General features: G+C 46.4%; 1 non-coding gene and 1 pseudogene across 1 annotated transcript; one reads left to right on the forward strand and one right to left on the reverse strand.

Annotated features, from left to right (window-relative positions):
* The first annotated feature begins 8,302 nt into the window (after positions 1-8,302).
* LOC122228928 lies at positions 8,303-8,410 on the forward strand. Its single transcript, XR_006206814.1, has one exon. It is a non-coding gene; the product is annotated as a U6 spliceosomal RNA (small nuclear RNA).
* A 4,546-nt stretch (positions 8,411-12,956) lies between these two features.
* On the reverse strand, positions 12,957-14,224 carry LOC122226779 (annotated as a pseudogene).
* Between the last annotated feature and the right edge of the window lie 382 nt (positions 14,225-14,606).

Below are 14,606 nucleotides of genomic sequence, written 5' to 3' on the forward strand. Positions count from 1 at the left end.
TTTGCCCCTCCCCCCCCCCCCCCCCCCCCGCCAACTAGACCATGAGCTTCTTCAGAGCAGGGGCTGTGCTCCCTTCTCATGCCTCCGTGGTGCTCAGTTAGGGAGAGGCCTTCCCCAGCCCACGGTGTTTGTGCCACAGGAACTGGCAGAGGCACGGTCTCGGGCAGGTGTGGGTGGAGGCGGCTGCTGTGGTTACCTGGAGCCCCGGAAGGCGGAGGCGCGCTGCGCTGTCACGGGGAGCTAGTGGAACGTAGAATGGCATCCTGTCGCTGCCCCAAGACGTTCAGCAGGATCTTGGCTCCCGGCGCACGGGCCTGCGTCAGTCTAGGCTTGTCCGGGTGGGGCAGCTGGCGCCCGTGTTCTGGGTGCTGAGGTGAGCGCTCCTCACGGGTAGCTCGCTGGATCCTCACAGGAACTGTAAGGTGAGCGCTACTGGTTTTACTACTCTGGTTTTACTGGTTTTACTCTGGTTTTACTACTGAGAAAAGAGCTCTGAGTTCCCATGTGGCAGAGCTGGGATTTATGTATCCAGACCTGACACTCAGACGGCACCTGAAATTAAGGCATGGCTGTACCTCTGGGAGGCTGGGGGAGGTCAGCTTCAGGCCCCAGGACTGGGTGTACATAGACGGCAAAGGGGCTCTTGCTCTCCCAGGCTGTTCCTATTCTTCTGTAATTTTTTTTCTCTTAATGTATTGTAAACATCTTTCCATGTTGTGGTGGTTTTAACGTATGTCTACAAAGTCTTTGCTACTCCTCCCACAAAAGGTGGAGCCTGATTTTCCTCCTCTTGAAAATGGGTCCATCTCAGTGACACATTGCTGTTGAATAGACTGTGGCAGAAGTGACGGCCGAGTGTCTTTTGAGGCTGGATGAGAAAAGGCAATACAGCTTCCCCCTGCCTCTTTCTTGGGATGCGTGCCTTGGAATCCTTGGCTTTGCTGATGCTGCCCTGCTGGGAGATCACCCCTAGGGGCAGGGGCAGGAGGAGGGAGGGCAGAAGGGAGAGAGAGAGACGCCAAGGCATCTGCCTGGTACAGGTGCTACCTAAGAACGGGCAAGTCTTCAGGTAATTCCAGTGCCTAACTTTGGAGGCCGGTGTCAAACTGGAGCGGAGACCAGCTCTCCCTGCCGAGCCCTCAGATTGCAGACTGGTGAGGAAAATACGGTACAGATCTGTCTTGACTTACATTGAGGTTATGTCCTGATAAACCCATTGTAAGTTGAAAATAGAAATTGAAAACGCATTTAAAACACCTGACCTACCGGGGCGCCTGGGTGGCTCAGTCGGTTAAACGTCCGACTTCAGCTCAGGTCATGATCTCACAGTCGGTGAGTTCGAGCCCCATATTGGGCTGTGTGCTGACAGCTCGGAGCCTGGAGCCTGCTTCGGATTCTGTGTCTCCCTCTCTCTGTGTTCCTCCCCTGCTCACACTCTGTGTCTCTCTCAAAAACAAAGATTAAAAAAAAAAACAAACCTACCAAACATCATAGCTTAGCCTAGTGTACCTTGAACGTGCTCAGAACACTCACATTAACTGTAGTTGGGCAAAGTCATCTGACACAAAGCCTATTTTATAATAAAGTGTTGACTATGTCATGTAATTCATTAAATACTGTAGTGAAAATGACACACATAATGGTTGTATATACCAGTTGTTGGCTCTTCTTTTTTTTAATTTTTTTTAAACGTTTGTTTATTTTTGATAGACTGAACACAAGGGGTGGGGAGGAGCTGTCAGCACAGAGTCTGATAGGGGGCTCGAACCCACAGACCATGAGATCATGACCTGAGCTGAAGCTGGTCACCCAACCAACTGAGCCACCCAGGCGCCCCTTAGCTCTTCTGATTGGGTGGCTGACTGGGACCTGCAGCTCTCTGCCGCCGCTCAGCATTATGAGAGGATCATAGTGCACATCACTAGCCGTGGGTAAAGATCCAAATCAAAAATTTGGAATATGGCTTCCACCGAGAGTGTATTGTTTTTGCGCCATCGTAAAATCAAAAGAATCGTAAGTTGAATTATCACGTATCGAGTACTGTCTGTAAATGCTGCTATTGTTTAGGCTTCTGGCTTGGGAGTGGCTTGTTACTCAGCATTAGCTAATTGGAAGAGATATCAGCAGGAATAGTGCTAGGCCCTAGTTTTGTCCATGATGTAAATGCATCAATTTGTATAGCCATTGGACAATTGGTCATACAGTATTTATGTGAAAAATCTCCCTATTCATGTAGTTTTATAGGCATGTAACAGATACTAGCCCTTTGTCTTTGACGATTGTCCCCTTCACCTAGCATTTCGGGATGGTGGGGTGTTGTCTCATATCCGCCTGGGTCAGTTCCTCCATGCTGCTTTGGCTCCCTTGGGCCTCAGCTCCCTCCTACCCATGGAACTCCTAGCCTGCCTTCATCCATGTGGTAATGCTCTCCTTGGGGACCTCTTCCTTGGACATTCAATGATCCCCTCTTTCTCTTCACCCCTCTGCAGAGAACTTGGCCTTGCCTACCTGAGTACAGTGCTGAGGCCTCGATCTTCTTGGCTGTTCTCTCCGCATCTCTCAAGGAAAAATACAAATTCTCAGCAGTAAGGAAGACTACTAACAAATAACATTTATTGAATAACTTTTCTGTTCAGGACACTTGGTTTGGCACTTTGCATGGATCACATAATTCAATTCTGACATTAACTTTTTGAAGCATGCATCATTATCTTTTTTTTTTTTTTTTTTTTAATTTTTTTTTCAACGTTTTTTATTTATTTTTGGGACAGAGAGAGACAGAGCATGAACAGGGGAGGGGCAGAGAGAGAGGGAGACACAGAATCGGAAACAGGCTCCAGGCTCCGAGCCATCAGCCCAGAGCCTGACGTGGGGCTCGAACTCACGGACCGCGAGATCGTGACCTGGCTGAAGTCGGACGCTTAACCGACTGCGCCACCCAGGCGCCCCCATTATCTTTTTATTAAGATGATGAAACTGAAGGTCAGAGAGGTGACACGACCCGAGGTCATACAGCTAGAAAATGGTGCGGTCTCTGCTCTCAGCAGGTCTGTAGAACTGCCTTCCCAGATCTCTGTTAAAGAAAAGAATTCCCTAAACTCAACACAATTCCAGGGTGGGTGGCACTTGCCATTGTTAAAGAGCAGCGAGTCCCCTTTATTCACCTTCTTGCTTCCAGACCGTGCCTGATGCCTGTAGATTCGTTCATTCGACAAGTATTGTTTGTCTACAGTGTGTCAGGCACGTTCTGAGTGCTGTGAAGGAACCAGAGGATACATCTGACTTCACAGAGCTTTTGTTCTCGTGCAGAGATAGACAGTAAAGGAGTAAAAGAGGTAAAAACCGGCCCCATTACTGTGAGTGTGGGGAAAGGTTTCATGCAACAGCCTCTTGGGGGTCGGCTTCAGAGGAACCACAGGCTTGGTTCTAGTTTTGTGTGTGTGGGGGGGGAGGGGGGTGGGTTGGGTGAGCAGTGTTTAAATTTGAAATGGTTGCCTGGTTCACTTCTGGGAGAAGAATGAGGGCATCTTGTCTGAGAACATGGCAATATGAAGACTGGCTCCTCTGGTTATAATTTCTTCACTCAATTGTCTGATGACTTCTTTAGGAGAAATTCCTAGAGGTGAAATGTTTGAGAGAGTAGTTGGAATTTTTAAGGTCATTGGTACATAGAACCAAACTCCCCCAAAAGGCCTTGCTGACTTACCTCTGTCCAGCTATGCGAGCCAGAGCTTCACCACAGGGTGCCAGGGTGCCCGAGCCCTGGTGGTTTCAGAGGGTGCCCTGCTGGTGTTGAGTACTTTCTGCGTGTGCCTCGTGGGACAAGCCCTGAACAGCACAAGACCTTGCCATTGTTTTCCCTTATAGCCAATCTGATTAAGAGGGAATAGTATCTTTTTGACGTTATAGTTTGAATTTCTTTAATTACCAGTGAAGGTAAATATTTTTTATATGCTGATTATCCCATTGCATTTCTTCTTTTGTGACTTTCTTGTTCTTGTCCCTTATTTCATTTCTCCACTGGGGCCATTGCTTTTTTAGGATTTCTAAGTACTACCTAGAAGTCACCAGCAGAGTGCAGCAGTGCACCAGGGTGCTGAAGACATGGTGTTGAAACCCGAACCTTAACAGTGTTATTTTTGACAGTCAGATCCTGGGTCCTGGGGTGTTGGCGTCAATGGGTTCAGGGGGAACTTAGACAAGATGGTTACTTTCCTATCCAAAGTGAATGATTTGTCTGAAAGTGTATGGGTGGGTTTGGAACAAGATGATGACTTTTAAAGGCCAAGACTGTAGGTCCCAGAGTGGTAGATGAATTCTGTCTGGTAGGAGACATCCAGGAGCCCTTAGGCGGAAGGCACTTTTCCTGTCATTGTGGCACTGTGAGTCCCAGGTTGTTGCCAGAGTAAGGGTGTGTATATGCACACACGCGTGGTTGAATACACTGTCGTGTATGCCAGGCACTCTCTTTGAGCTGTCTTGTTCTTAGTCTCACTGAGAAATTGAAACAGCATAATAGGGATGGCCTGGTGACGATTGTGGAAAGTGGGATTATGAAGGGCAGGGGACTTGTGAATGCTGCTGCAGGAGCTAGATGAGCCTCCGGGAGATAGGAAGCCCTGAAATCTTATGCAGAATTATCTATGAACTTAATGTCTTCTTTTGAAAAACATTTAATTTTGAGATAATTACAAATACCGCTGTAGAAGTAGTTGCAAAAAGTAGAGACCCCATGTACCTTTCACCCAGTTGCCCCCAGTGCTGGCATCTCCCATAACGTTAGCACAGTATCTAAACTAGGAAAGTGATATTGGTACAATCCAGGCCTTATTCAGATGCCATGACTTTTACATGCATTCATGTGTGTGCATGGCATTGCTGAGCTATATGAATAGTCCTAGACACCATCTTTTGGACTTCTTGTTTTGTGCAATAGTATACCTATATTTGTTTAAGTCAAATGTTAGTAGCATTTTCTGTTACTTTCAGCCATAACATTCCTAACATACACACCATTACAAAGTGCAGAAAATCTGTTGCAAACCAGGCCAGTTTGCGCGTGGGTGGCATTGAGCATCTGACAAGGGGCAGAGAAAGAGGGAGACACAGAATCTGAAGTAGGCTCCAGGCTCTGAGCTGTCAGCAAGAGACTGACGCGGGACTCGAACTCACGAACCACCAGATCATGACCTGAGCCGAAGTGGGATACTTAACTGAGCCACCCAGGCGCCCCAAGCATCCAACTCCTGATTTCAGCTCAGGTTATGACCCCAGGGTCATGGGATCGAGCTCCAAGTTGAGCTCTGTGCTGAGTGTGGAGTCTGAGATTCTGTCTCCCTCTCTCTCTCTCTCTACCCCATGCTCCCTCTCCCCCACTCTCATGCTCTCTTTCTCAAAAAAAAAAAAAAAAAAAGGAAAGGGAGGAATAATGGTTCATGTAATAAAATCCAGAGGAATGACTGAACTGGTCCCGGAGGCTCAAAGTGCCATCAGAAATCTTGCTCCATTTCTCTGGAATGTCCATGGCTCTGCATACTTTTGAGTTCTGGCTTTATTCTCAGGCACCTTCCCTCAAGATCAACAGAAGCTGCAGCAGTCCTGGACCTTTCATCCTCACTGCATGTGACACAGAAGTGAGGGACTGGGGGGATTTCATCATTTCCTACAGGAGTTGTAAGGTTCATTCTAACTGGACCAGCTTCAGTGCCTGTCCCTCAACCAATCACAGGGCCAAGGGAATGACATTCACTGATTGGCTTGTGCCTGGACTCCTAACTGCTCCTTGAACACTTGGATATAGGGATATTTTATTGGTTTAATTTAAACTTAAACTAGAGATAAGATCATCCCATCCCCTGACCACATGGGAGATAGGAGGTGTCTGAAAAGAATTGAGGGGCTGCTGCGAGTGGGAGGGGAAATAAATGCTGGACAGTAAGACCACAGGGGTCTACTGCCTCCAGCACGGGGCGTTCCTCTCTGGTCAAATCAGCTGTGATGGGGAGGACAGGATCATATAGTTCAGGCATGTCTACTGGGATGGGGATGCAGTTCTTGCATAAACGGGGATGACAGCTGGACAGATACCCTAGGAGGTTTCTACCACAATAGTGGTCCATGCCTCCGAGTCCCTGTTCTGCGGGTCTCCACGTGCCTCAAGATTTTAAGCTGGTGGTGGCATCTCTGGCCGTCCCCACTGGCCTGGTACAGGTCTGCAGGAGCCCGGTGGGCCGCTTAGGAGATGCTGTGGTTGAGGCAGGGTCTTGGGTCTCAGCTGCATCTGCTAGGCACGGCTTAGGATGTATTTAGGTGGGAGCCCTCCCTCCCTGCCCCACCCCATCTACACTGCGTTCACTGGACAGTTGCTCAGGCTGTCCGGTACGGACGTCACTTTCCTGCTCTACTCTTCCCCACCCCCACCGTGAAGTCCACCCAGTCCAGATGGGCACAGAGATCTTTGAGAGGGACTTTCGTGTGGCAAGGTGGCTTTTAGTGCCTCTCAGTACCCGAGCTTATGGAAAAGCTCAACGTTTCTCAAAGCGCACTATTTTGTACCATGGTGTTATGTGACACGTGCATCAGTTTTTTAATATTCCTTTTTAAATCTTTGTACTTACAACTTTTTTTTGGAATAGAGATACAGAAAAATACACAAAACAAAGAGCTTCACGAAGTATAAGGCAAACACCCCAAATGCTTTTGTAACCCAAGAGGTGGAATGTTGCGGCCACCCCAGAAACGCCTTCATGTTCCCTGTCCGAGTCACAGTCATACCCCCCGCCAGGAGTAACCACTGCCTGGCTTCTGTAGTAATCACTTCCTTATGTTTATGGTCTTAGCGTCCGAGTGTGCATCTTTAGAAATGATGGCTCTGTCTTGCCCACTTTTAAAAATGTATCTTTATTTACCTCCTTTTCATGTTTCGAGTCCCCTCTCATCTTTTTCCTTTCATTTTGTCTGTTGAATCCAGGCCATCTGACTGTAGCATTTCCCACAGTGCGGGGTTCGTTTGCTGCCCACGCATGGGACATTTCAGCATGCTCCGTTGCCCTTTGCCTGTGCCGCACGCATTGTCAGCTGGATTGAGAAGCTTGATCAGACTCAGCTTCTGTCTTCTGGCAAGACTCTAGGTGGTGATGTGTTCCTTCATCAGGGGCCACATAATGTCAGGCTGTCTCTCCTTTGGTGGTGTTCATAGCTATGGATGCTCAGTCCCTAGATCCTTAATTCCCTGGGGGTCCAAAATGGTGGCATATATCGTTTTCATTGTGGTATGATTCACATTTTATTGCTTATTAATTTTGTCATTCCACACAATTTATAAGTAAATAGGCTTTGAGAAAATACCTTGAGAATGTTAAACAGATGATGGCAACGTTGATGAGACTGTTCCAGTGTTTTACATGAGGTAATGAGAAGAACCACAGCTGCCACCACTACAAAATGATGGTATTTTAATTCCGTCATTTCTTTTTCATTTATTTGCTGGAATTCTTTATAAACAGATGCTTCCTTTCATCTACCATGAGGTTACCCAGTGGTATAGCTCATGTAGAAGAGGCAGGATAAATGCCTTTATTCCTTGTGTTTATCAGTTTGCAAAATAATAAACTGGTTCCTTATCCTCTGGAGGTGACCAGTTCACTTTTTCATTATCATTATGAGTTCACGGATTTAAATAAACCTGGTGAGTTTCAGTTTGTTGCCATTGGTACTATGTTCGAAGCTCAAATTGTCCTGTCTTTGGCCAGTGGGAACCCTTGTGAATTGGCTTCGGTGTTCTTTTGACGCTACCCTGGGCTCGATGAGCCTGTCTGTGATGGCGTGTGTGCTGTCGTTTATGTCAAGATGTTCTAGACTTCGTTTGTATTTCCTCTTCTGACCTGCAGTCAGTCATTTCTCCATGCAGCTCTGACTTTCAGTGGGAAATGGCATTTTATGACCACAGTGTGGACTCTAGGGATACTAGCTGCTATGAGTTGGTCATTGTTTCCAGGCCTTTTCAACGGACAGAGCTATTCGATAGAGATAAAATGATAGATTGAAAACGTCATAAGTTCATACTGTTTTTCCAATTAAGTTTCAGGACTATAGATTTTTTTTTATTTAATCTTTGAAAAAATTACAGCTGTCTCTTCTTTCTTCCACACTGAGAATCTTGATTTTTAGGACACGGGGGATGATAGTTAAAATAGCTCATAATTACTCACTTGTTTTAGGCTACATTACACACACAACAGGGAATATCAATACTAATGCTGCTACCACCAGAATGATAACTGAGAAGAGTTTGAAAGTTCTCGTGCTCATTCTTGCAGCACATATGCTAAAATTGGAATGATACAGAGAAGATTAGCATGGCCCCTGTGCAAGGGTGACATACAAAATTTGTGAAGCGTTCCATATTAAAAAAAAAAAAAAAAGGTTCTCACCCTAATTTTTATAGCTGTTCTGTATTAAAAATTTTTTTTAATGATTATTTTTGAGAGAGAGAGGGAGATGGAGTGCGAGTGTGGAAGGGACAGAGAGAGAGGGAAACATAGAATCCAAAGCAGGTTCCAGGTTCTGAGCTGTCAGCACAGACCCAACATGGGGCTTGAGTTCACAAACTATGAGATCATGACCTGAGCTGAAGTCGGACGCTTAACCAACTGAGCCACCCCGGCACCCCGCTGTGTTTTTAAATACAATATTCATTTATTTATTCTGAGAGAGAGAGAGAGAGAGAGAGAGAGAGAGAGAGAGAGAGAGAGTGCAAGTGGGGAAGGGGCAGAGAGAGAGAGATCCCAAGTAGGCTCCATGCTCAGCATGGAGCCTGATGCGTTTGAGCCTACAACCCTGGGATCATGACCTGAGACAAAATCGGGAGTCGGGTCACTTAAACAACTGAGCCACCCAGGCACCCCTAGCTGTTCTGTATTTACATCAATAGAGCGTATAGCTTTCATATACCATATCCTCTCTTAAATGTCATACAGTTTTGGTTCTACAAGTAATTATGTATTTAATGCTCTCTGCTAGTTCTTCTGCTGATATAGCTAGTAATTTTGGAAGTCTGAGGCTTGTTCTCTAGTAAATTCTTCAGGAAATGCTCATGGGAACAATATTCCCTGAGTTCTTGTACATTGATTACAGTTCGTACCTTTTATACTTGAAGGTCAGTTTTCTTGAATATAAGATCCTTGGCTCAGACTTTTGCCTTAGATAGGTCACACCATTTTTTTTCTCATACAAAGAAGTGCTGTTGAAAAGTCTGATGATAATCTAATTTTCTTTCCTTTGTGAGTCACTTGTTCTTTTTCACTTCCATGATTAAAGGATCCCCTCCACCTCTTAATATCCAGTAAATTTACTAAAATATGTCTTGGTGTTGCTCATTCTGAGTCAGTTTTCTCAGGCATATTGTGTTCTTTTTTAATATATAGGCACCAGTTATTAATCTGTAGTGTCTCAGCTTCCAAAGCCATCTTCACTGTCCGCTCTGCAATAATGGAGCTAAACCGGGTAGCTAGTTCCCCTTTGTGAGTTGGCCCAGTGTTGAACTTTGTCAGGAGAGGGCGCTGTAGGGGCACTGGAGGAGGAAGGGGTTTCTCTTCTTGACTCTAGGGTGCCTCTTGCACCAGGCTCATGCAGTGTCTGCAGCTCCCGGAGCTAGCTCCAGCAGAGCCTGGTGGTCAGCATTACAGGGCGCCACCCCTGGAAAGCTTCCCTTGGCATCCCCTTGGGTGGTTTCAGGCCACCATCCAGTGAGTCACAGCTGTGTCTCCTACCAGGGTCTTGGTACCAACCCTGAGGAAGGAGGCCCTTTTCTTGGTTCCTCTGTCTCAGCCCTAGGTGTAGAGGCTTTACTACTTCCGTGTTCTTTAAGGTTCCTTTTAATCTTTACTGGTCATTCCTCCATTATTCCAGCCTCCTGTTACAGTTAGTAATCCTTTATATAAGACTTTTCCTACTCAGATTCCTTTGTGATTTCTTTTTTCTTTCTTTTTTAATTTTTTTTTAATGTTCATTCATTTTTGAGAGAGAGAGAGAGAGACAGAGTGTGAGCAGGGGAGGAGCACAGAGAGAGAGGGAGACACAGAATCCGAATCAGGCTCCAGGCTCAGAGCTGTCAGCATAGAACCCAACTCAGGACCCAAACTCACGAACCATGAGGTCATGACCTGAGCTGAAGTCAGACGCCCAACCGACTGAGCCACCCAGGTGTCCCCCTTTGTGGTTTCTTTCTTCTAAGTGGATCCTGACTAATGCAATGTAATATCAAATCTCTGCCATGCTCTTTATTTTTAATTTTTAATTTAATTTTTATTGTTTTTAGTATTATGTTCCCTTGTTATGAGTTTCATTTTCAGGGACTTCTTTGCATACTTCCAGTATTTGTCATTTTCTCTTGAACTCCTTTATGTGTGCTTTTCTTTTTTGATTTAAAAAATTCCTACTTTTCACATTTTATGTCTCATGAGGCATCATCTGATTTGCTCTTGTATTTCTTCTAATTTAGACTTCATATCTGAAATTATTGTTTCTTTTATTTCTAAATCTATCCTAAGTGCTGTGCTCTCACTTCTGAGTTTTTCTAACTCTGACTTTTGTAATGTTTTTTTTCTTGACTTGGAATATTTGGTATAGTTTCACTTACTGTCTGTATGGATGTTCTGCTTATCTTTTTTTTCTTACAGATACTTTGGGTGGGACTTTTACATTGATACTTTGTGTTCCTCTTTTTTTTTTTTTTTTTTAATGTGAAATTAGTTCTCTGAACTTTTGGAATGAAGTGGTTTGAGGAAGAGTTCCTAACTTCTGTCATTTTAGTATACAGTGTTTTTTAAAAAGAATTATTAGAGCTAATAAATTCAACAAGGTTGCAGGATACAAGATTAATATAAAAAATCAGTTGAATTTCTATATACTTATAATGCATAATCTAAAAATGAAATTAAGAAAACAATTTCAGGGGCACCTGGGTGGTTCAGTTGGTTAAGCCTCCGACTTCAGCTCAGGTCGTGATCTCACAGTTTGTGAGTCTGAGCCCCATGTCAGGCTCTGTGCTGACAACTCGGAGCCTGGAACTTGCTTCGGATTCTGTGTCTCCCTCTCTCTTTTCCCCTCACCTGCTCACACTCTGTCTCTCTATCTCTCTCAAAAATAAACAAACATTAAAAAAAAATTTTCATTTGCAGTAACACCAAAAGGAATGAAATGAATAACTTTGACGATGGAAGTGTAAAACTTACAGTCTTAAAACCGCAAAATGTTAAATTTAAAAATCCCAAATAAATGGAAAGACATCCTGTTTATGAATCAAAAGGCTTAGTATTATTAAACTGGTAATACTCCCCAAATTGATCTATAGACTCAATGTGATCTATGTCAGAATTCCAGCTGTTTTCTTTGCAGAAATTGACAAACTGATCCTAAAATTCGTAGGGAACTCAAGAGGCCAAGAACACCAAAAATATCTTGAAAAAGAAGAAATTTGGAGGACTTTATAATTTCAGCATTTACTAAAAAAGAAAGAAAAAAACGTGATTAAGACAATGTGGTAGTGGCACAAAGATAGACACATTGATCAATGGAATAGGTTTCAGAGTCCAGGAATAAACCTCACATTTGTAGTCAAACTGATTTTTAACAAGGGTGCCAAGACAGTCCATGGGGGAAAGAATAGTGTGGCGCTGTGTGTGTGTGTGTGTGTGTGTGTGTGTGTGTTCGTGTTCGTTGGTTTGTTTTGAAGATCTTAATTGGCTTTATTAAGTGATTCATGAATCAGGCCGCATCCCGTCTAGCAAGTAGAGGGGTTCTCCCAGAATAGGGTTTTTAAAAAACAGCACTGGGACAACTGGATATCCACCTGCAAAAAAAATTGAAGTTGTGGATGTGTCTCACATTAGATAGATTAGCCCCATATGAATCTTAGGCCTAAATATAAGGGCTAAAACCATAAAATTCTTAGAAGAAAATAAGGATAAATCTTGTCACCTCGGATGTGGTAATGGCATCTTAGATATGATACCAAAAGCGTAAGAAACTAAGACAAAAAACAGGTAAATTGGACTTCATCAAAATTGAATCTTTTGCGCTAAAGACACCAACAAGAAAGTTAAAAGCCTACTGAATGGAAGAAATTATACATCTGATAAGGAACTGATATCTAGATTGTGTACAGAACTCATAACTCGATAACAAAAAGGCAAATAACTTAATTGTGGTATAACACGAAAGATATTTGGTCCTTGTTTTTAGTTCCTGGCACAGAGCTCCTAAAACCCTTGGGATTTCCTGAGTGATAAGTGTGACAGGAGCCTCTTTTGTTCTAATGGGGTGACTCTTCATCCACCTCTAGGTATCTTTTTTTCCCCCTAGTCCACTGAGCGATTCTGTTGGTTTAAGATGAGCTGCATATGAGGTAATAAAGCCATCTGGAGGGGTAGGGGGTGGGGAGACACAGGGTTTGTGGCCCATGTCCTCTGTCCAGAAGGTGTGTCTGCAGTTTTGGCATTTCTGGTCAGGCAGGGCTGGCTTCTCCACAGATCCCAGAGCAGATAGGCAGATAAGGTTGGGGAGGGAGAGTGGGGGAGAGAGAGAGAGAGAGAGAGAGAGAGAGAGAGAGAGGGAGGGAGGGAGAGAGAGAAATGGAATATGGTTTGGGGTTGGGGGACAGGAAGAAGGGAAAGGGATCTGAACAATGGGATTCTGGGTATTTGTGAGAGAAAGAGAAAAAGACTTGAAAAAAGGAGACAACAGACCCCACTCTCCCCTTAGGGGAGCCCATTCTCCCTGCCACGTAGTCAGCACAGCACCCCCAGCACTGAGAGAGTCTGATTGGGGAAGGGATGACCCCATTCTCCCTTCTCTGTCTTGTGCTTCTCCTGTGTCTGGGGTTTGTCCTCTGGATGCCTGTGTCCTCTTCAAAAGTCGTTTTGTGAGCCCCCACCCCTGTGGCCCTGAGGGCAAGATCAGTTGGAGGTGTCAGAGTGAATGCTCCCTGGTCCCCCTGTTGGGGACATCACTGAGGATGGGCTTACAGCCTCCTGCCAGCCACCATTTGCCCTTACTTGCTGAGGGCTGTACATCTGGCCTCCCCCAAGGTTATCCCTGTAGCCCCCTGACCCCACTGAGTGCCGGAGTGATTCCACTGGGGAGCAGAGTAGAAATCTCCGTTGAGCCCAGGCATCCCCGGAAACATGTCTCCGGATCCTGAGAGATTGAAAGAGCCACCAGAGCCTGCAGAGGAAGGGGGTATCTGGGAGCTGGTGTGGCTGTGGACCTCCTGGGAGACTGATGTGGAGGTCTTGACAGCATAGGTGTTGGCCTCCTCTTGGAACTTCCCAGTATTTTTCTCATACCGAATCCGCTTGTTGCCAAACCAGTTGGAGACCCGAGACACCTCCACACTTCTTGCCAAGCTCCTCCTCAGCCTCATCACTAGGCTCTGGGTTACTCAGATGCCAGTAGAAATACTCACTGAGACCTCGGTAGCCTGTGTGCTCAAGTTGCAGCCTTTTCTTCTGCCATCCATCCGAGAAGCGGGAACGTGGGGCCATGACAACCTCACAGGTGCTCTGCCTGAGTTGCATCTGGATGGCACGGGACTTTCCATGGATGACACGTGCTCCATCTCCTTGGGTGCCACAGGCCGAGTGCGGCCCTGTTCCCTCAGCAGGTTTGTGACGTGGTTGTGAACTCGATTCATGCCCGCCGCTCACGTTTCTCCAGCTCCCAATGGCAGATGTGGCAGATCTGAGCAGGTTTGCTGCCATAGCCCAAGTGTTGGATGGAGTTGTAGGGGGACACTGCTGCTGCTGAGCCCCCTCCTTTCTCAGGCCCAGCCACACCCATGCCAGAAGCGTGTTGTCTGGGCGCATCCAATGTGGGCCCACCGGCTCCTCTGGGAGCTTCGAATGCCGAGGCCGGTTTTCTCCTTGGTTCCACACAGGAACTAAAGAGCAGGCTTCATGTGGTGGCAGGTGAGGGCGTGTTTCTTGGCCTGGGCCTTGTCCAGGCTCTGGTCGGTTATGGTCATTATCTGCTGCAGAAAGTCCCTGATGTCTTGCTTCCATCGACCTCCCGGGACCCCCTCCCTCCCCGCACCAGGGTCTCTGCCACTAGGAGGCTCATCAGGGTCCCCAGGCTCCCCACCCACCAATCCCAGGCGCTCCCAGCCCCCACCTGGAGGGGGAGGCCCCAGCAGCTGCTCTTCCATAGTTGTGGGGGGGGCCCTGAGGCCTCCTCCCTGCTCCTCCCCTCCCCCTGCCTGATTACTGCCCCCTCCCCCGTCTGATTACCGCCCCCCCCAAACTTGGTGGGCTCGCTGCTCCCTCTGCCCCAACCCTCTCCCATCTCTCCCCTCCTGGCTCTCCTGGAGGTTCACCCCAGCCCTGAAGGGAGACCTGGGGTACCGGCTGGGCTCCCCGCAGGAGACCCTGGCCCCTGGCGGCAGCTGAGAAAATGGAGTCATAGAAAGGAGGCCCAAAGGGGGGTGTGTGTGAGAGAGGGAGGAGGGAGAAGGGGGGAAGCAAGGGAGGAAACTGGAAGAGGGGCCCACCTCTTGGTATCTAGGACAGGGACTGGTTTCCAGAAAGTCCAAGCCTTGTTTAGAAGCTTGG

The sequence above is a fragment of the Panthera leo genome, chromosome C1 (genome assembly GCF_018350215.1).
Source record: "Panthera leo isolate Ple1 chromosome C1, P.leo_Ple1_pat1.1, whole genome shotgun sequence".
Classification (NCBI taxonomy): domain Eukaryota; kingdom Metazoa; phylum Chordata; class Mammalia; order Carnivora; family Felidae; genus Panthera; species Panthera leo.